The sequence below is a fragment of the Hemibagrus wyckioides genome, linkage group LG05 (genome assembly GCF_019097595.1).
Source record: "Hemibagrus wyckioides isolate EC202008001 linkage group LG05, SWU_Hwy_1.0, whole genome shotgun sequence".
Classification (NCBI taxonomy): Eukaryota; Metazoa; Chordata; class Actinopteri; order Siluriformes; family Bagridae; genus Hemibagrus; species Hemibagrus wyckioides.
Window position 1 is genome coordinate 19,834,199 of NC_080714.1, and position 24,193 is coordinate 19,858,391.

General features: G+C 37.3%; 1 protein-coding gene across 2 annotated transcripts in view; it reads left to right on the forward strand.

Annotated features, from left to right (window-relative positions):
• The first annotated feature begins 15,676 nt into the window (after nucleotides 1-15,676).
• rhocb (ras homolog family member Cb) overlaps nucleotides 15,677-24,193 on the forward strand; it is a 37,478-nt gene continuing 28,961 nt past the window's right edge. Inside the window, exon 1 of one of the 2 annotated variants that reach the window (XM_058390282.1) lies at nucleotides 15,677-15,833. The gene's annotated coding sequence lies outside the window, so the exon portion shown is untranslated. The remainder of the gene's footprint in view (nucleotides 15,834-24,193) is intronic. The other variant, XM_058390284.1, reaches the window with a different exon arrangement.

Sequence of the window (24,193 nt, forward strand, 5' to 3'; positions counted from 1 at the left end):
CGTCTGGCTGAGAGTATCCCATTCATGACAGATGAAACAAAAAACCCCACAGCTTTGAGAAGATATGGAGAGAAATCTACAGTGACAAATATCTCTCCGCTTAAGTGTGACATTCTTGCCGTGTATACTATTTTATTAAGCAGCATAATAAATGCCACTGTAGTCCTTCTGTAAAACATTTCACGAGATGTCCAAATCCTGTGAGAAATTAAATGGTTTTTATTCAGCAAGTCACTGCACACATCATGATGACAGTAAATGCTACAGTTCCATGATTGTATTGCATTTATTAAAAATAACCAAGAATGACCAAATAACCATGCATTAGCCATTCAGAAAATGTGTTAATCCATTTGAGGCAACAAAATCTCATTTTTATGAGGTTCGTTTGCTGACAATGGCTGCATTCTGCATGCAGAATAATCAGTTAGGCTACACAAAATGTGGCTAAATAACAGCCATGCTAATGGCATGAGGACGATTAACAACTAGTAGCTTGCCTCTGTAGTTGTTACACAAATGGCACTTCAGTAATGGAACCATCTACCGATTCAAACTAAAAAAAATCAGTATACAGTAACCAAAATATTTACATACCTAATATCTTGGTACTTGAATGCATTAAATGTGATGATGCTCATGGGGTCTTAATTATCCAGTGATTACAATGATTACAGTCTAGCTCACATCAGCACAATGTGCACAGATTATGTACTAACAGTGTTGTTTGCTATTTGGCAAAACACCAATTTCGATCACGGTAATGTATTTGCCTAAAGCTTTCTTCAGCATTAAACAAGCTAGAATTTTTAGTCATTAATCAGCCTGTAGGATTAACCAGTCTTGTAATATCTATTAAAAGGACACGCAGTGAAGTTAAGCTATGTTGATTATTCTTTGAAAGAATATTTCTGTGAAAAGAACTTAAATTGAATGTGAGGATCACATTTATCGTCAAGGACAGCAAAACTAACAGATGATCAAATAAAATGGAGTTGTGATTCTAGTCATCTTTACAATTAGCAAACACACTACATTCACATTACATTATTTAGACATAAACTGCTTTTTAGAGTTATTTCACCCGATAAAGCTCAAAATTAAGGAATAATAAAAGAATAAAAATCTGTTAAGCTAATTTACTCACAGATTCATTGCAATACTGTTAATGATGTTTCTTTATAACTAGCAATGATAGCATTATTTAGAAATACTGTGTGGAAACCCAAGTCACCATAATTTGCCTTCAGTGTCATGAGGCATGGGGTTTATTCAGAAAAAAGGAACAGACAAAATATTGGAAACAGATCAAAAATATTAGGGACAAAGGTAAACGTTGTTGGTGATCAGTCAAAAAATGTCAGGCAAAGAGCAGGGTCAAACAAACAAAAGTTCACACAGGTATCACATAGCAAGGCAAGGTCCGAGTCGAGAACACACAAGGTCCAAGAGCAGGTAATCAAAATTAAAGTGCTCAGTAACATCATGAACACATAGGAACTGTACTTTGTGAAGTGTGAACTGAATCAAAGGTGCTAGACAAAGGGTGCTAAAACAGACATATAATTAGACACGTGGAAAAACGTTGGAGTCCATAGGAGCCATGTTTGTTGAGATGGTTTGTGACGTTATGTCATGTGACATTCAGTCCTGATCTTGGGTTACTATACATTCTTCCCATGTCTATGTTGGGTGTCCTGTTGGTTCTCTGGTTTCCTCTGACTGGCCATAAAACATGTGGGTTTAATGTCTACTGTGAAATTGAATAAGAATTTGAATCCCTGTATAAATGAATGATAAATGAATGATTCACTCATGATAATGTCAGTTGATTTGACAATTGGCAGCTGGAGCTTTTATTATGCAGTATGTTCCGATTTTGTATGTTTGAAGTCCAACATATTCCACTGTGAAAACCAGCATCCATTACAAACCGATGCAATCTCATTCCTGCTTGGATATGGAGGAAACCCAGTATTGAGTACTGAGTGCATCTTTAATTCGTTCACTGCACACGTTCAGTGCATGCATAATTTGTCAAATTTCTGAAATAACGATAACAGTTTATTACAAAACCCATGCCAAAGATCGATGACGACACATTCATCTCTGTACTGAACAGCTACATTATTTAACTATGAATTAATGCCAGCTGGATTAGGAGGTGGTGTTGTATTTCATTCATGTTGTTTCTTTCATCAGCAAGTGAATGGAAGAAATTATAGTCATAATGTCACCCAACAGACAGAAACAGGAAACGGAAACACTTCAAGCACAATTCCAATTTAAAATTCGAACAAATGAACATCCATTCGAGTTTCTATAGGGAGCAGGTGCAAGATTCTCTGACAAAGCATGACGTGTTCTCAGTGATGTCTTACCAAACTCAAAAAACCCTGGTTAAGTGCTAGTTTTAGCAATAACCAAATTTTTACCCAGAAACTGCAGACAAAAAAATAGAAATATGTTCATAAGACGATATTCGAGGCTCTGAATGGACACAGATACAAAATGTACAAAAATGTTTCTGGAATCTATCACCATTCTTTATCATTTTCACCATAAAATACACGCAAAAATGACCAGAGAACCCTGTGTATGGTTACTTTGTTTGGAAGAACCTTACATTTCATCTTGTCCTGGATAGGATTTACATTTACATTTACATTTCTGACCTTTGGCAGACGGTCTTATTGAAGTCTTTATCAATGAATACATTACCACTGGTCACTGAGAGAGTGAGGTGCAGTGCGAGGAGTAATGAGAGCTTTGAGGTAAGATGGTGCTGGTCCATTCTTGGCTTTGTAGGTAAGCATCAGTGTTTTGAATCTGATGCGTGCAGCTACCGGAAGCCAGTGGAGGAGTGCAGCAGTGAGGTGGTGTGGGAGAACTTAGGCAGGTTGAAGACAAGCTGTGCAGCTGCATTTTGGATCATTTTCAGTGGACGAATTGCATTCAGAGGTAGACCTGCCAGTAGAGAGTTGCAGAAGTCCAGTCTCAAATTGACAAGAAACTGAACAAGCACCGGAGTAGCTTGGGTGGATAGAAATGGCCGAATCCTTCTGATGTTGTACAGAAGAAACTGACATGAGCGTGTGGCATTAGTAACATGGGAGGAAAAGGACAGGTGATTGTCCATGGTTACCCTGAGGTTGTGGCTGAAGGGGAGATCATGGAGTTGTTCAGAGATAATTCAAGATGCTGGGCTGGTGATGAATCACCTGGGATGACCAGCAGTTCAGTTTCGCTGGGATTGATTTTCAGCTGATGACCTATAGGATGACACCTACATGATGGGTTAATTGATGGGTTATTGATGTGGAACATTCTTTTGTATTCAATCATTTATGTTCATTGACCAGAGCCTATTATTTTGCACACAGAGAGTCATACATTCATTCACACCCACTTAGGTGCAATTTAGAGTCCTACCACCTAGAGGTTTTTTTTTTTTTTTGCACACCATCGAACACAGAAGAAACCCACACAAGAACAACACGCAAAACTCCACATAGACAGTAACCCAGCCATTTAGATAGTTGAGTTTAAAAAAAAAAAAGGTTGCTTTGTCGCTAAATGATTATAACAGATTATATGGCAAATGCTGGTATTTGAAGGCATGCATGAAGCACCCAACAGATATTAATCTATTGCCTCTTTAAATGAGAGACTTGTACTGTCTGGGACTGACCTCTAGATGACACTGTCTCCCAAAATCTGTGTCAGAGTGAGCGTGGGAAAGGTGACGTGAGGATATTGCCCAGAGCGAGAATCCAAAGAAAACATGCCATAGAGCAACACTGCCGAGTCTGCCTTTATCACCCAGCCAAATGATCACACTGTTTACTCAAACTCCCACTATCAACACATCAAATATTCATCACTGCAGCTCTCCAGGCGAAGAGAATCAAAGCCAAGTTTTTTCCACCATCTAACAAACTGTTCCCACACCAAACCCACATCTCCTCTAACAGCTGAAGTTATAATCTGAGCTCTCTTGTCTAATTACTCTGTAGGAGACTAAAGTAAACCCAAGGCTTTCCACCAGGCTAAAGAGATTCATTAACAACCACAGATACGAGTAAGATTTTTTAATGTGATGAGGACATAATTCTATTTTAATGGAGGATATCGTTTGCAAAGGGTCCAGTGGGACTCTGCCTATAAAATCTGCTGCAGTGTCCTTCAGATATTTAATATGCTTTCTTATAAATGAAGTTATCAGTATCATTCATAAAGGAGTCAGCTCTTATAAACATTTTTGGTGAGCTGACTTGATATCTGAGTTGTCTGGCAAATCTGTAGAAGCAAATCTACTGAGAATCAGTGAGATGTGTGTTGTGATGATGTACAGGTACAGTTGAGACCAAAGATTTACATACATCTAGAATTAAGATATTCAAATACTTTTTTTTTTTACAAGCACACACACTCACTTCTACCATTTAGTTCTTTTGGCAGGTTAGTTTTTACATCAGAGATCTAATTTATATTAGATTTAATTCACTATATCAGAATTCCAGTTGATCAAATGCATTCATACATGACGCTGTCAGTCTTTAAACAGTCTGGAAGATTCCAGAAATGGATGTATAGACTTAGTAGCTTATGATTGCCCATAATCAGGAGTTAATGGGTGAATGGTTGCTTAATTCTTTCCTCAGTAAGAAAAACCCTTTCACAACATCATAAGATGCTTTCATAATACAGAATAAATACAGAGGGTTTACCTCAAGGTCAAATCACTGGTAATAATCAAGAACAAAAAGACTGAATCATCTATAAAAAAATCAGGATTCTGAAAAGGATTCTTTGGACAGATGAAACCCAGGTTTACCTGAATCAGAATGAGAGGAAGAGAAAAGTATGGGGAAGGAAAGGAAGGGTTCATGATCCATGATCCATGAGTATACCACATCATCTGCCAAACATGGTGGAGTCATTGTTATGGGATGACTGTGCTGTATATGGCTACCAATGGAACTTGGTCATAGGTGATTATTGTTGATGTGACTGCTGCTAGAAGTATCAGGATGAATCCTGAAGTGTATGCAGTAGATCTATACTTCCTGCTCAGATTCAGACAAATATGGCTCTTCTCAGAATAGATATAGAATAGAATAACACATAGAGTGAAAGCAACCCGAGAATTTCTTAAGGCAAAAAAATACAATGTTCTTAAATGGCCAAGTCAGTCACCTGGCCTCAGCCCAATTGAGCATGCTTTTCATTTACTGAGGAAAAACCTGAAGGCAAAAACAGCAACAAACCAGCAGCAACTGAAGGTGGCTGCAGTAAATGCCTGCCAAGCATCTCAAGGGGAGAAATTCAGCATCTGGTGATTTCCATGAGTTCCAAACTTCAGGAAGTCATTGACTGCAAAGGATTTCATTATATTTAGAATGATGTTAGGTTATCCAATTACTTTTTCTCCTTCAAATGTTATTGGTACAAACACAGCAGGTATGATTACATTAATATAAGCATAGGAACAGCTATAAAGGCAAGATGTAACACCTTGCTCTTTTCATTTATCTTCAGCTTTATCCCGAAGATAAGGGTCACAGTGGATTCGCATGGCATGAGGTGCAGGCATACCAGGATGGCCATTTCATCACAGGTTTTTATGCAAAGTATTGATATTCTGGCCATCAGGATTAGAATAATATTAGCGAATGCCAATGAAACATTTGGGAGTCGAACGAGCCAAGACTTATTGGTAAGCTAAACTGATTTCTAGCTCTAAAAGCTATACTGGAAGACAAACGTGTAACTGCTTCTAGACAGTGTGTTATCACACCTTGCACATGCCAGCATTCTCACCGATTGCACTTTGGCACAATTAGATTCACTGTGGTGATTCATCGCCTACTTTGTTAAGATGTAGAAACCTGATTAAAGATTTGCTTGCAGTGTTTATGCCGTAGGCTTGATAATGATACCGGATGGGAATGTATCACTGGCTGAGAGAAAATGCAGGATTGTGTGAGCGATCAGCTCTGAGTCATGTATAAAAGCCTCGGTCAACTCATTTTCATAATTACCTCGCTGTTATCTGTAGCTTTGGTATTGTCTGTGTTTTCAGTCATGAGTTATAGAAATATTTCTTTTTTGTCTGCCATTTGTTGAGCAGGGTGGGATTATATTTGGTACAGTTGATTGAAAGGCTACCAGAAATTAGCCTGCTGTCATCAGTTCCCCTTTAACCCCCACCATAGAAAGTAAAGTCTTTCTATTTTTCCTGCTCACTCAGTCTCTAAGTGTCAGAGCATCAGCAAACCGACACTCCATTTATGTGTTCATTACTTGCATGTGGGAACATTGAAAAACCAAGACAATGGACCTCATTTATCAACCTGAATACGGATAGTTTATGAACTGAACCCCACTGGATCAACTGGAATGCTTGCTGCATACCAGGCCTTCTCATCCAGCATCAGTTCCTGACCTCCCTAATGTTCTTGAGGCTGAAAGGGCAAATCCCCACAGCTACACTCCAAAATCTTGTGGAAATCCTTCCCAGAAGAGTGCAGGTTATTTTTACAGCAAAATGTGGGGGACTACATTTTTGGCAATACAGTGCCATGCAATTTCCATGATTCACATGTAAACAAAAGCACAGTGAAAACACCTCTGTCATTTCTAAAGAATTTTACACTACTGTCAATCACTATGCAATACGTCACAACCACAGAGCTCCGATGAGGCAGTTTTATATCATTTACACTTTTGAAAACATTTTGGCAGGATTTAACACAAAAGGATTTCTATACAGGTTAATAATGTCACATTTAAACTAACCAGCATGTTGGAACATCAGTCACAAAAATAATATGAGCAATTCAGTGTATAAGAACAGTGTTTTTTAGATATCTACATACAGTACATCATTTTTTTTAATCGCTTTTAGCAGTTTATCCTAATAATACGCTAATAATGTATAGTGGTACAACACATTGTTATCATGAAACAATGTTCAGTTCCTAATCATGCTCTATTAGTCTAGAATCACACCCATAATTTGGGTACAAAGCGTGCTGGCCTTGTTGTGTCCTCACCAATCACATTTCTTCTAATATCGAATGCATCGAACATATAAAATTGGACAGATTGACTAAAATTGTGTACACAACGGTATATTTACTCCCTGTAACATTCAATGCAGCTGGAAACACAAAATACATCTTTGTATGTATGATATGGTCACGCATTAGCTTACACCAGCCCTCATCACTATGGCAACTGCCAAAGTTGCTGATAGAAAAGAAGAGTACTGTGTGAATATAAACATGTTTTCAAGTGGATCCCGCCCACATACTGTATATATCCACATATCCGTTCCTCTATTCCCCAGTGATGGGAGTGTTTTCGGGCCAGTGTTACTCAGATGACAAATCCTTATTGGTTTTATAAGAACAGGAGCCCTAAGGCCTGTAGTGAAAAATAGAGCTGGCATCCATCTATAACTCTATATAAAGGAGTGTGTATTTCAAAGCTTGAGCATAAACACGGATATGATTTTTTTTATGCATACTTGAGTCTTTTAAGTGTATTTGTGAAGCATATTTTTTATATATATTGTATGTGCTCTATTGTGTTTATGAAAGGCATATTTTGCATTTGATATGGTGAATTAAAAACAAGGAAGATTTATTAATGCTGCTTCATGTTCTTCCTTTTACTTCATCTGACTCGTGTAATCAAGCTCCAGAACATGGTTAAAGTGGGATACACGGATGAACTTGGTTAAGGTTAATACTAACAGAAGATCACTAGTCCCAAAGACTGAAGTGGATATTAAGAATAAGCTAAAGTACTGTAAGAAATAAGGTAGGAATACAGGATATGTAGATTCAAGGTACAAGATATGAGATATTATGGGTGTGGTGTTATAGGAAAATATTCAGCAATGCGAAAGTTTATTATTTTTCAACAACACAAACCAAAATGTTGTATTTAGAGTCTTATAACACAACAATTTACCACCATTATAATTTTCATATTAATTAGAAAATGATATCATAATTATTTCATTAATAATAACATTAAATGTTGTGGAATGGAATGTTCACAGAAAGCTAGTTCCTATTATAACTTACGTCAATGGCTATAAATAGACATTCCCTTACTGGTTTCTCTTTCAGTCTGACATACAGTACAGTTTGTCATTACCGATACTACAAATGCTGAAATAATGAAATAATGAAACTTATGTTGTGTCAGAAAAGATAAAGTCAGAGCTGTACCTGTACAAAATTCTGGCACTAAAGTCTTCAAAAAAATAAAACAAACAAACCCTGATTATATCAACAGTTAAACATTTTTTATCCATTTTTGTGGAGCATCTGTCATACAAGTACCTGTGCAAGTTGTAGATACTACACATGCACTTTATGTAATTACCTAATTACTTTTCCTAAATAAAACAATATAAAATGTCTACACACCCCTGTTAAAAATGGCAGGTTTTTGTAATAAAAAAAATAAAAGCAAGGTAAATAATGTCATAACTTTTTATATCCTCACTCTGAAATTAATTCATAATAATTACGTAAAATAAATTATGTAATAATAAATAATGTAAAGAAAAATGAAATGAAAAACAACCAGAAACATTTTAGGGAAAGAATATAAATAATAATTAAAAAAAACATGGTTGCATAAATGTCCCCACCCTTTTGTAATTGGGTATGTGGCTGTGTTCAGATATTCACTGTCAGGGATCAGATTTATTTCAGCTTCAATTCACTAAATTCCAGTTGATCAAATGCGTCCATGTACGACGTTGTCAGTCTTTAAACAGTCTGGAAGATTCCAGAAATTGTTTTATGGACTTAGTAGCTTATGATTGCCCATAATTAGGAGTTAATGGGTGAATGGTTGCTTAATTCTTTCCTTAGTCAGAAAGGCTCCTTCACAACATCATGAGATGCCTTCATAATTGAAAATACAGAGGGTACAGATCAAATCACTGGTAACAATCAAGAACAGAAAGGCTAGATTAGACTAAATAAACATACTGGACTCTTTTCATTCTGAAAAGATTCTTTGGGCAGATGAAACCAATATTTACCTGAATCAGAATGAGAGGAATAGAAGAGTATGGAGAAAGAAAGGAAGGTTTCATGTTTTCAAAGTACAGTATACCACATCATCTGCCAAACATGATGCAATCAGTGTTATGGCATGACCATATTGTATATGGCTGCCAGGAACTGGATCATGGGTTTTTTATTGTTGATGTTTTTATTGTTGATGTAAAAAACCTGGTTGCATAATTATGCCCAGCCTTTTATAATTGGGTATGTGGCTGTTTTTTAGAATGAACCAATCAGATTCAATCTCACGTTCAAAAGCAATGATCATTCAGCTGTCTTTAATGAAATTATTCAGATTAATCCCAAATAAAGATCTGAAGGATTTTATTCACATCTTTTCAACCAACTGCTGAAGCCATGGACTTCGAAGAGCTAAGAAAGTGTGCATGGTAGCTAACTTGCTGAAAGATATTGAGTGTAATATGATTTCCAAAACATTAGATAGTATCATGAAACAATCTAAAGGTCATCACTGACAAATAGAGAAAATGAAGCACCACAGTGGCATCACCAGGAACAGGACGTCTCTCCGTAATTTTTAAAAGGAGAAAAACTTACCAGGGAGGCTGCCAAGAGACCTACAGCACCAAGAGAACTGTTTACTCTCTGTATGTAACTCTACTTGTATATAATCTTCTCCTTCCCCCTCATATTTTTATATGCAAATTCTTTATTGCATATTTACCTGACTCACAACAAGCATTTCAATGTAAAATGGCCTTGAAATTTTGTACATATAACTACAATAATAAACAGCTTGCTGTCAGAACTACTGTCTGAGTCTGTCCAAAAAAAAAAAAACCCATTCAACAGTGTTGTTGTATAAAGCATTATGTGCATGAGCACTATTTCATCGAGAATTGGTGTCACTTCTTTCCCCACCTAGCAGAAGTCTCACTACACCAGTAAGTGTTAATGCAGAAAAGAGTCTTGGTGCCTGTTTTGCCTGTAACATGCAAGTCAGATGACATCGTGCAGCTTGTTGTTGAGCTGAGTGTTCGAAGAATGGTGCAGGATTTAACCATTGCCATGAGCTGTGGGAGATTATGATTAGCCTTGCAGCTAATCATCTGAGTTATAAATCTATTGCAAGAAGTTAGAGGACACCACTGAAGGAGAAAACAACAGTGAGCTTAGAAGACTGATCACAAGTTTAACAGCAGGTATTCTGGGCCAGTTGCAAAGTACAGGGAGACCACCCAGGAGCAAGCTATAGTATTCAGGTCTTGAGATGATGAAAGACCGAACAAACACCTATTGAATCCAACCCTATCCTGAGCTCTAATACATTTTCTGAAGGAGCCATAAAAGAACTTCCAGGAATATACAGCAGTTCAGTCCTGCTGGGATTGCCATTCAGCCAAGTGAGGCCTAAGCATCTCACCTTATATAACTGCCCCTTCAGATAGGAAGTAAACCACTGCTGTGCTGAGCAGGGATTCCAAGGCTGGTAATGATGGATGAGAGAATACTGGGTCTAATTGCGTCAGAGGCTGCAGAAAGGTCCAGGAGGATCAGTACTGGCAGCATGAATCTTCTCAGTCATTGCTACAAGAGAGATTTTTCTAGAAGTTTGAAGCCAGATTGTTTGAAGCTAGTTCTGAGTGAGAAAGTGGAACAACTGGAAAAAAAGAGAGAGATACCAGTCAGTAGCTGCTAAAGTCACAGTGGTCTACCATGTATGACTTCTAAATGAGGCTCATGTTGTATATACAGGGTTGCTTCTGAACATTTGGAGTCTCTAAGGGACATTATTCTTGGGACCCTTGATAACAGCCTTGAGCTCACCATCTATTATACAAGATAGAAGATATTATTACTATAAAAATTCAATCCTCTCATAAAGTCCTGGAACCAGTGAAAGTTTTAAACCATCGAATTCCTTTCTAATTCAAGAATCTGTTATTTAGGCTACAGCCAAACAAAAACAGCCACCTAATGACATTTTATTTGATATTTCTTATATTCCAGATCAGAATAATTAGCTGGACATGTTATCAGAATCTACAATAAGCCTGGGATGTGTTCAAGTCAATACTCGTCTTTTTTAAGCTGCATTTCTTTATAATGCTCATAAGACTTTATAAGAATATTTCCTTTAAAAATTAATTATATGACTTTTTTTTTATATTTATATGATTATATGATGAGACCCAGCAGAGAGATGCTGCCCTGTGCACAGTGTGGCTCAATACATGAAAGCATATTTTTGTTGTTTGTATGGTGTCTATGTTATTTTGGGGCTCAGAGATGCAGCGTTTCGGTTGGGATCAAACCGAATATCTCCTACGACTATTATGTTAATAATATTGGTATTTTTTCATTATTATTTTTTTTCATGATTCATGTTTCATGAGCAGAGTTGGCAGGTTTAAGAATTTTAAATTACTACAAATCAGATATGTGTACCTCTCTTAACTTGCTTCCTGCAAAAAGACGGAAAATGCATCAATATTTTTCTATGGACCTCCTTTTTTTAGATGTAGTTGGGGTAAGCAGCTTGCTGAAACCCGGACATCTCTCCTCACAAGCTTCAGCAAGCTGCTTTTCAAAGTTCCACATGAAAGAAAAAATCTCTTGTTTGTTTCATCCTGAGGAATCACAGTCCCTGAAGCTGGTTAGCATTCTAAAAAATATAACTAAAAATAAAATAGTCCTCCTATTGTTGAGACACATTATCTGTTCAGTCCAAATAATGTCAAGTGGCTTTATTATCATTTAGCCATATACATCATTTAACCATGATACAGTTCACAGTGAGACAAAACAATGTTCCTCAAGGGCCATGATGCTACATAAGGCAACACAGCACTATATGTGACTACACAGAACTAACTAAGACTATACAGACCTACACAGGACTAAATAAGTGCATATGGTAAATACAAATTTACCAGTGTTTTCATATTTGGTTCTTTATCTATAATATATACTGTATGTCCTGCATACTTAAGGGTTCCTATGATGGATAAGGGGCCCTAAGTAACAGCTTCAACTGCTTTTACCTAGAAAATAACCATCCTGAATATATTTTCTCTGCATGACACTCATACACACAGACACTCCATTCTTTGTTAAATTAAATCCTTGACAATTATGTTTCCTCTAGACCAAAGGCCTAGTTATCACCTCAGTCTATCTGGAAGTCTTAGTGTCCCTAATTTAGTCATAAGGTTGCAGTTTACTTTAAATGTATTTTTAAACCTATAATAATCATATAACTTTAAATATACCTTAAACAGGTATAACAATCACCTAATTAAATTGAAGGAGTTAAGCTATTCTAGGAAATAATTCAATTAACGTTTTAGCATATTGTTTTTTTTTTAGCTTTACCACACTTTACCACAGTATGCAGGTTTTGATCATGAGTTTGTCTCCTTCTGCACCTGTTTATGTTGTTAAAATTGCCAGTATATTCTACAGGTCAGTGATATTGTACTCAGTGGTGACACACACATGCACACACACACACTCATTTGTCTTACCAGCCAGCGTTCTGTAGTTATATACCTGTGTAAATATAGGGCTCACAATGTGCTCCAATCAGAGAGATTATTGCTTAACCACACACACACACACACACACACACATTTGTCTTACCATGAACATGAAGACCATGAGATAATTATTGACTAATTAATTCATTTAGAATTTGTTGCCTACTCCTATGTCTAACTCTAACCATAACCTCAAAAAACAATAGCATAACATTTGCCCATTTTTTTAAATAAAAAAAAGCAGTTCAAAGTGCTTACTATTTACTTACTATCTCTCTCTCTCTCTCTCTCTCTCTCTCTCTCTCTTCAGTTTCAGAGTACACACACACACACACTCACACACAAACACACACACTCGGATCCACAGCTTGATTTACTCTTCATTTTTCAATATTAAATATACAAATATTATATTTGTCTTACTCTTTGAGGACTTTTCATTAACATACTAATTAAGAACTAACTAAGACTATACAGACCTAAACAGGACTAAATAAATGCATAAGGTAAATACAAATTTACCAGTGTTTTCATATTTGGTTCTATATCTATAATATATACTGTATGTCCTGCATACTTAAGGGTTCCTATGATGGATAAGGGGCCCTAAGTAACAGCTTCAACTGCTTTTACCTAGAAAATAACCATCCTGAATATATTTTCTCTGCATGACACTCATACACACAGACACTCCATTCTTTGTTAAATTAAATCCTTGACAATTATGTTTCCTCTAGACCAAAGGCCTAGTTATCACCTCAGTCTATCTGGAAGTCTTAGTGTCCCTAATTTAGTCATAAGGTTGCAGTTTACTTTAAATGTATTTTTAAACCTATAATAATCATATAACTTTAAATATACCTTAAACAGGTATAACAATCACCTAATTAAATTGAAGGAGTTAAGCTATTCTAGGAAATAATTCAATTAACGTTTTAGCATATTGGTTTTTTTTTTAGCTTTACCACACTTTACCACAGTATGCAGGTTATGATCATGAGTTTGTCTCCTTCTGCACCTGTTTATGTTGTTAAAATTGCCAGTATATTCTACAGGTCAGTGATATTGTACTCAGTGTTGGCAAAAGGTGGTTTCATTCTTTAGTTATATACTACTGTAATTATGGACCCTACATCTGCACCAATCAGAAACTTTATTGCAGTTGACACACACACCCACACACACACACACACTCATTTGTCTTACCAGCCAGCCTTCTGTAGTTATATACCTGTGTAAATATAGGGCTCACAATGTGCGCCAATCAGAGAGATTATTGCATATTAACCACATACACACACACACACACACACACATTTGTCTTACCATGAACATGAAGATCATGAGATAATTATTGACTAATTAATTCATTTAGAATTTGTTGCCTACTCCTATGTCTAACTCTAACCATAACCTCAAAAAACAATAGCATAACATTTTTTTTAAATTAAAAAAAGCAGTTCAAAGTGCTTACAATTTACTTACTCTCTCTCTCTCTCTCTCTTCAGTTTCAGAGTACACACACTCACACACACACACAAACACACACTCTAAAAAATATAACTAAAAATAAAGTAGTCCTCCTATTGTTGAGACACATTATCTGTTCAGTCCAAATAATGTCAAGTGGCTTTATTATCATTTAGCCATATACATCATTTAACCATGATACAGTTCACAGTGAGACAAAACAATGTTCCTCAAGGGCCATGATGCTACATAAGGCAACACAGCACTATATGTGACTACACAGAACTAACTAAGACTATACAGACCTACACAGGACTAAATAAGTGCATAAGGTAAATACAAATTTACCAATGTTTTCATATTTGGTTCTTTATCTATAATATATACTGTATGTCCTGCATACTTAAGGGTTCCTATGATGGATAAGGGGCCCTAAGTAACAGCTTCAACTGCTTTTACCTAGAAAATAACCATCCTGAATATATTTTCTCTGCATGACACTCATACACACAGACACTCCATTCTTTGTTAAATTAAATCCTTGACAATTATGTTTCCTCTAGACCAAAGGCCTAGTTATCACCTCAGTCTATCTGGAAGTCTTAGTGTCCCTAATTTAGTCATAAGGTTGCAGTTTACTTTAAATGTATTTTTAAACCTATAATAATCATATAACTTTAAATATACCTTAAACAGGTATAACAATCACCTAATTAAATTGAAGGAGTTAAGCTATTCTAGGAAATAATTCAATTAACGTTTTAGCATATTGTTTTTTTTTAGCTTTACCACACTTTACCACAGTATGCAGGTTTTGATCATGAGTTTGTCTCCTTCTGCACCTGTTTATGTTGTTAAAATTGCCAGTATATTCTACAGGTCAGTGATATTGTACTCAGTGTTGGCAAAAGGTGGTTTCATTCTTTAGTTATATACTACTGTAATTATAGACCCTACATCTGCACCAATCAGAAACTTTATTGTAGTTGACACACACACACACACATTCTTCAATATTAAATATACAAATATTATATTTGTCTATTTGTCATAACATAATTATCAGTGCCTAACCTCAGAAACCACATGGAGACCTTTCGTCTCATTTCATTGTAGAATGCGATTTCCTAATTAATTGAAAAGTTGAATCTTGTCTAGAGACCCATAACGTTTCTTAATTTGTTTTCTTCTCATGTATTAGTTTTATTCTAAACTGTGTGTCTCGGAATAAGCTATGAAATAAGTAGCTATACCACAGCAGCCAGCCACATCCTTCTGTCATACTTCAACTTTCAGTAGTTTATGCCATGAACAAAAAATTGCCGTATTATTACACAATGCTGTGATTTACTGTAATTGGTGACAGTGCATAGTGACAGACAGGGCTGTATTTCCTTCTGTAGTTATATACCTGTGTAAATATAGGGCCCACAATGTGCACCAATCAGAGAGATTATTGCATATTAACCACACACACACACACACACACACTACAATTCCAGTGCCAATGATGTCATTCCGTTCTAACAGTAGGGGGGGCGTGTCTCTGAGGGATTCGAAAGGAGGCTCAGCCAATCCCAACCAATAGGAATCGGGCGCGAGCAGCTCGAGGCGTCTCCGCTCGATATGTGGGAGGGGACAAGGCTCAACCCTCAGCTCCTTAAGCGCAGCGTACACATTTAAACCCACTGCGCCAAAGCTTGCCCAGGCAAAACGGAGGGAAAGATTTAAGGAACTCCGCTTTAAGAAACGACTTTAGAAAGAGGTAAGATGAATGTGAATGACAAGCGTCTTATTTGTTTGATTCTGCCGTCTTAATTTGAACGTGGCTTGAGGAACAAGTAGAAGCAGAGCTCGCACTTTGCCAAGGAGAAAAGTAGGTGGTGGCTTGCATTCTGCGTCTTGTTTGTACAGCAACTTGCACTGCTCCTTATTACCGACCTGCGTGCCTCTCACGTTAGCTAACACACGGGCTTCATGGATGAGGCTGAAATAAAACACACCGTTGACACAGAGTTGAGTCGTGTTTGAATGAACCACCTGTTTTCAGCTCTGGAATAGACAGGGTTACACTCGAGAACCGGGGAACGGATTTCCAGCGCGTGCCGTTTCCTTTACCGTCTTCAGTACGACTCTCCTCAATGCAATTCACTTCATATTCGGCTCTCCTGATCATGTAACGATATGGCAGCTCTAGTAATAATCGCAGTAGCAGGCTACGTTGTGATCTGCCGTCCGAAAGTTCCAGTTAAAAGTGGCGTTCCTTGAAAAAACAAAAACGTGTTGAACAACTTCAGATTACCTGGAAGTTTTACGCATGCGCACTGGCGTCGCGTGTCCGCCCGCGTATCGGCTGATAATGATGGACATGGCTTGTAAATATTTCATGAAGTTATTAAGCACTAGAGCAGGTATCCGAGAACCTGGGCTACATGGGGAAAATTAAATAGGTTCATTTGAGAAGTTGTTCGACTGATCCGATAAGATGTTTTGGTGGAAGTTTACACTGACTTCTAGAACCGGTTCCTGTCCTGTAGGAATGCAGAAGCTCGAGTTTGTTTTGCTTTGTTGTTGTTGTTGTTGTTGTTGTTGTTTTTCCCCATCTCGTATCGTTAAGGCGGCGTGCCATAAATTCCTATCTGGAAAAAAAATCACAGCAGTTTCAGAGTACACACACACACACACACACACACACACACACACGCACACTTGTCTTACTACCCTTGTGAGGACCTCTGTATGACACAATTATTAATGTTAATCTACCTCCAACCCTGACTTTAACCTTCACAACCAAAAAGGAAAACATTCAGACTTTTTCCATTTTTGTGTAAAAACAGTCTTCCTCGTGGGAACCAGCCGGAGGTCCTTACAAGGTCGAACCACCAGATATTTCTTTGTTATGGGGGCATTTGGGTATAAAACACATCTCCACACTCAGCCGGCAGATTTGGGACACTGTAAATAATTGTCCAAATCATGCTCTCTAATATTATCTGCCTTTGTGCCGTTATTAAAACAATTAAAGTCGTATAACGTTTATTTGGAATTCCCACAAATATTGTGTAAAACTGCTCAGTTCAGCGTAAAGTAGCAGCAAGAGTGCAATTTCATATTTAAAATGCTTACTAAATGTTTTTAAACATGTTTTCTGATTTATAATAATAATAATGTTCTACTTTTTTTTTTGTAGAGCTTGTACCTTGATTGATTGATTTTTTATTTATTTTTATTTATGTTTCAGTGATTCTATTTAAAAAAAGCTTTTCCGTAGCCGCTATAATTAAATTTTTTATAAATTTTTTTTTAAAGATTAACAAGTACATTAACAATAACAAGTAGGTGATTTAATGTTATGCTATGTTTGTTTGTTTGTTTGTTTGTTTATTTATTTATTTATTTATTGAAGACACATTGTAATTCAGCTCAGAATTTCATGGGGTTAAAATAAAAGTATTGCCCTACTCGGTTCCACCTACACCTTGGTTATAAAACACCAAGTTTTATAGATACACTGAAAGTCAAAAGTTTTTGAACATCTTCTATTTTAGCATTGGTATGACTTTGTTTTGAATAATTTAAAATTATAACCAAGGGACAGTTTAATACGGTTAAGTACAGGGAGAAATGTTAGGAATCCCTTTTTCCTCATTCCTCATGTAGTTCTAAACTAACTGGAAATGACCAAGATTTTTTTTTTTTTATTTTTTTTTTTTTAACTACAATGGACTTGTCGCATACCACATGAACATTTTTCTCGGTACATGACAGCATGAGATCTACCGTCTATGATTTACTTCTTGTCCTTGGCTCCCGAAGTAAAAACAAAAAAGCTTACGTTACCGTGTTTGTGCTATATCTGATATTATGCTATTCAACATGCTTCACAGTATCTGATTCCTTTTTGCGATATCTGTAATTTTATTGGCCTGCCCACACACTCGTAAAGTAAATCAAATCAAATGCGGATGAAATTTCATCTCTGGCCAGGCAAGCAGGCTTGCATCTTTTCGTATTGAACTGCGGAGTTCTGACTCAGCTATATATCCCGTGTTAAGCTCATCAGTATTGGCACTAGTGGAAGTGGAGTTTGCACATGAGTGACTGAGAGAGTGATATCTACTGATCTAAATGTCCTTCAAAACTTCATCACTTCCAATAAATAGAACTCTTCCTTCAGCACAGAACAGTCACATACACTGTCAAGAGGTTTCATTCTACTCTGACTTCCAAAGCGGTATTATTTTTCAGCTGAATTGTTTGTTGGTTAAAGCCTGTTCCAGTCTGGGAATGATTGTTTATTTAATAGTGTTTTGATGATTGGATGCAATGTAGTGGTGCTGGCTCCCAGCTCCAGGGTTCTTGCATTGATCCTGAGCGCGTGTCCAGGTGGGTTTCCTCCAGGTTCTTGGTTTTTTTCCCACTTCCTAAAACCTTCTACTTGGTGTGAAAGAAGTTTGTGTCCCCGTCTAGGATGTATTCCCATCTTGCACTAAGTATTCCCACGATCGGCTCTGGATCCAACACAAACCTAACATAGATAAACTGGTTACTGCAGATGAATAAATAATGCACAATTTGGATTTTTAAAATAAATTGTTCCCGTGAAGTTGAACTGCAAACCTGTGTTGTCAATCTGTTGTGCTGAATTATCATAAGTACGAGTTTCCAACTAGGAAGTTGCACATAAATGACCCTTCGAGTCGTAATTACGACCCAGAAACTTAGAGTTTCCATGATGGGAGATGTCCGAATCTTTCAGCATGGTGGAAAAGAGTACAGTTTCTGCACTGCATGACAGATTTTGTTCAGCTGAGTGTAGCTGATTTTTAGGGCTTGTTTGTTCATATTCATTTCTGTATTTCAGCACTGATTCTATTCACCATGTACATTTTTACACCGTGAAAATACCTTGTATTTGACCAGAATTCAATTATTATCAGCAAGCTTGCTAAATGTTAAAATAAAAAGAGGAAAGACGTTTCTGAACGAACCTGGTGTTGTCCTCGTTCACGTTCCACGTTCTTTTCGACAAAAAAAAAAAAGCATGTGAACGCGATAAACTCGTAATTACCACTTCAGATGTGGGACCTAAAACCATTCCGACTGCATGCAGACAGCATCATCATCAAAACTCCTGCACATTTAGTTGGAATACACAGACAGAAGCATGAAAATGCTTTATCAAAATTCTGAGTTAATCTATTTTGAGGAAATCACACTGTTTTTGTTGCTTTATCTATTAGTTAATGTCTGAAGCTGGTCAGTGGTGAAGCACAGCGAGTCAGCTCTCATCCACAGGCTGTGTTTGGCTCCACTATCACCTGTTTATTGAGGAATAAATCCTCTGATAAAATGGGGCATTGCACCACTCAGTGCTACTTTTACTGAAACCTAGTTACAAAGCTCACCCACATGCAGATTTGTAGCTACTCAAAGCCGTAACTTGTAGGAGTTCGCGTCAGCGCTATAACCAGGCATCTCCTTTTTTGAGATGGATTAGTGTTAAAAACAAATTAGTACAACAGTGGAGTTAGTGATGGTCTTTGTGAAATAGAGTGGTACAGTTGCGTGGGCAGCAGGAAGACAGGAGATTAACATTACCATTTCTTTTCCAAAACACTCAATGGACTCTCTGGATGAGGCCAAAAACCCACCTCAATAACAGAGCGAAGCCTCCCACTCCATGACTCTACTGAGAGATTAGCACCTGATTATCCCCCAGTCTCTCAAAAATCTCCCGAAGCCCTCGTGACCCAAGCAATCTGTGTCCTGTTATCACTGTAACTTTTGCTAAACTATATCTTTAAGACCTTAAGCTAACCTTTTTGAAGAACTGGACTCATTCTGAATATATTAATAGCTCTCCGGTCTTGCTAGCCATGCACAGAGGGTAGGGAAAGCCTTCAGGCAATAAAATCAGTGCCAGTTGCTCGCAGTGAGAACTCCTGTTTTGGCCCGATTCCTATTCAGAAAATTGAAAGGCTCCGTCAGTTCCCTTGGCTGCTTGCGCTGGGGAAAATCAAGCTTGTAAGTGTGAGGGCATTTGTCACTTCAGAAAGAAAACTTGATCAGGCATGCTGTTTTAGGAAAGCAGTGAATGACTGCATGAAATGATGTGTCATATAAGCAGCTTGTCCTGATGGGCTTTATTCGTCCTCTTTCACCACAATTTGCTATTATATTTTATAATATAATATTGCTTTTATATATATATATATATATATATATATATATATATATATATATATATATATATATATATATATATATATATATATATAATAATTATATATATTATTATTATATATATAATAATTTATTAATTAAAGCACATGTACTTTTTATCCGTTTAGAGTTGCCTTCAATGTTGTGGAATGTCACTAATCTAAGTTGTGTAATGACCACATTCCTATCTGACAAGAGGTCTTTCCATCACAAGCTTTTTCGCTCTCTCTCTCTCTCTCTCTCTCTCTCTCTCTCTCGGTTAAAATAATAATCCAGCAAGTCCTCTGTCTTGAAGACTTTCCCAAGGTACATTCTTACCGTTGAATCTTCCATAAACTTGAAATATTCTAAAGAAAGTTTAACCATGTCAGCAATCTCTCTTTATTAAATTACCACATGATTTTTAATCTGTTTCTTAATCAAGATTATATTTCGAGGAAGATAAATAATGACCAATCAGATTTGAGAATTTAATTGTCATGCATCTTCATGTAATTCCATATAATGCATCAAAAGCAATATTTGCACTAAAAACTTTCACTTTTTACGTGATATTTTGACTGTAGGTTACTGGAAGTGATTAGGAACATCTTATTTATATATGTGTGAATTAGCCTGCTTATTTCTCCTATCAAGTGCCAAAAGGCTTCAGTCCATTACCTCCCCGATGGCATGTTTATCATGTGAAGGAGGGAAAGAAACAAGCCGCGGGGCAAAGTAGGTGGGTAATTGGGTCTCCCTCCTTGTCTCTTGCTTCTCTCTAAGAACCTCAATCCATTCAAGTAGGTCAGATACTGCTTCAGAAATCTTTTAATTTCTTTCGATTTATTTCGGGCGAGGTGGAACTTATGAATTCCGTTGTGTTGCTATGGCATCAGACCGCTCATTGGCCGATCATCTGTATATTTTAGTCACTGCTAAATCTGGGCAGAGGAGGTGGTGATTTCATTCTCCTTCCCTCACTTTGGCTTGTTAAAGCCCGGGGGAACAGTGGTGAGAAGGCCAGAGCTGAGATTTTTTTTTTTTACGTTTCTACTGTTGATCTCCGGGCATCTTTAGACCGCTTGAACGTGGTTTTGATCCGGATGCTGGTCTCAGTGCTGAGAGTCTGCAGTGTTGATCTTGGGCTTTATGCAGAGACGAAGATTGGCTGGCTTCTGTGATCAATATGATGAAGCAAACGGATGCCATGCGTGCTGATGGCAGCTGAGCAAGCAGTGCAGACGAACCCTGTTCAGACACAGCTGTTACAAATGAGGCATACCTATTCTGGTTCATTCCTAGCATTGTGCACTATTTATTTAATGTTTTTATGCTTCTTATTTGGAAAAGGAAAAGAGAAGGATTTTGTTTTTGTTTATGTACTTCCAAGAGCTTCAGCATCACCATGCCCTCTCCATGCTGCCTTGGGAAGTCTTTACTGTAGTCATGGAAATTGTCATGAATGTGTAATAGCACCACCTGCAGTAATGGAGCACTTATATGCCACTCCCAGTACAGCACCACAGAGAGTATGGAAGCTTGTATGTTTTGTAGGGGTTTCATCCTCACACAACCATAAAAGTCGTCATCTCTGCATGAATGCTAAAGCTAGGGAACTCCGTCCTATGTTCGGCAAGTGACGTCAAATCAACATGGCTGCTCACAGCATGAACAGTAAACAAAGCAATTCCTTACCTTCAAATGAGTTATACTGTATCATCATGGTCATATTCCATCCATGTATTTTTCTTTTTGTAGCGCTTATCCTACGTAGGGTAGCAGGGAACCTGACCTCTATCCCAGGGGACTCAGGGCACAAGCACAAGGGGACACCCTGTATGGGGTGCCAAACCGTCATAAAGAACAATCCCCCACACACGCACTACAGACAGTTTAGAGACAAATTATTTTGTTAAGTCTATAAGAGAGGTGAATATAAATCTCTTCAGTTAGCTGGCTTACATGTTGCTAACAAAAGATAAACAGAAAGGTGTCTGTTTTTTATTTTGTTTTGTGTCCAGTCACCCCCTCCCCACGCGTGCTGTGTGGTTTCGGAGGCTAAAGATATAATTCCATTCCGTCTTTCCTACTTCCAAGGAAAGTCAAATACGGCGTCAGTACGCTGACGTGGCGTGGGGAGAGGGAAGGGTGTTGTGTTTACTCCATCTCTTGTGGAGACCTGTTGGCTTGAGCAGATAACACGAGGGACCCTGTTTAGTCACATTAGTGCATGCTTATCTCAAATCCTCTATATGGAGATGATCAACAGATTGTGTTTTGTTTTCTTCCAAGACGCCATCACCGTTACTATGGTCTTTATTTATGTAGGCATATCCAAGAAAGAAAACTAGTAGAAAATCTTCTAGCATGTAAGCATTTTAGGTGCAACGTTTTTGGATTTATTTTTTAATCGCTGATATTATTTTGTCTCTTAGACTTTTATTAATTTTAATGATCGTGTGTAAAATGTACTCTTCACATGTGGATAGTCACATGACTGCTTACCACTTACACTGAATAAAATGCAGGGTTAGGATCGTTAAACTACTAAAATATATGTAATTTTACATGCTGTTATTGCTTCTGCTAAACAGATCTCACTGATTTTCTCAAAGATGTATACATAATTTCAGTGAACGAGTTCTGGCTGTTCCCCCTCTCGAAGTTGTTTGCAGTCTGTAGTATCCCAATAATTATGCTCACATTTTATGTAATTTTTTGTAACATTGTAATTAATTTGAATACACTATAGTATACCACGGTGTTGGCGAGACTGGGGAAGGCTGTTTTCACACTTCTTACTGTGACAAAGGTTCGCAAACAAGATGCAAGCTCTCGGTCCACACCGAGTGTCCCTGTAAGTTGCTCTTTTATTTATTTTTAAGCATTAATATTAGTCATGCTTTATGTACGTTAGGGCTTCTTTTATCTTTTACTCAGAGAAAAGCTCTCTCTCTCTCCATGTCTCTCAAAAGAAAACTGTGGCTGACTAATTGGAGTTTTTCTGGCTTGACTATACAGCATGGAGAATGGAGGGTGAGAATCTTCGCCTAGTTCAGGCTAGTTCTGATTTTCTGCTTCATTTCACTCCTGAGATTAAGCATCATGAGGGCTCCCTGTAGATTTGGATTTAGATACCTCCTGCAGCGTGTGCTTCTGTAAGCTTTTGGCGAACTCTGGTTGTTTTTCCTCTTCGTTAGGGCTGAATATTTTTTGTTATTCATGTTTACCACAGAATCATGGGGAGAATATTTACAGATGCTCCGAGAGCTACAACTTATTTTTGTTTGTTTTTTTTCTGGAAAGTCACTTCACTGAAGGGGAAAGGGTCAGGGGCTGTGGGAAGCTACTGTTCATTATTGGACACACTGGACTCTCGCTTTGCTGCTCTTACTGTTGCTTGGAACATAAATAGCAAGTTATCATTCTTCCCAGAATTTACCCTTAATCTTTATGTACATGTTAAATCTTAACGAGTACATTTTATCAGCTTTAAGAAATTGGAGCTCTATAATAAAGAGGTAGACCAATAATTTATTTTCTACAGTGACCTTAATGATTCACCGTCTCAAACCACCTACTTGCAGAATATTGTTACCCTCAACGAGACTTAAATGTTGATCGTAGGTTTGTGAAATGATTATAATTGAGCTTCTATTTGTATGAGAGTACATACAAAAACTAGCCTATTTTCCAGAGGGCAAGTTTTTGGAGGTTAATGGGTTTGCCAGTTTTTTTATTTAATCATCAAGCATATATATTCAGCATTCTTTACTTTAATCAACAATTTTGACCCAACATTAAAATTAGACTGCAGGATCTTAGCCTCTAGAGTCTTTCGGGAGTTTTTCTTCAGATCGTGAGTGAACTCCATGCACACCTTTTGGTTCGACCGTATTCAACAAGATTGCATTC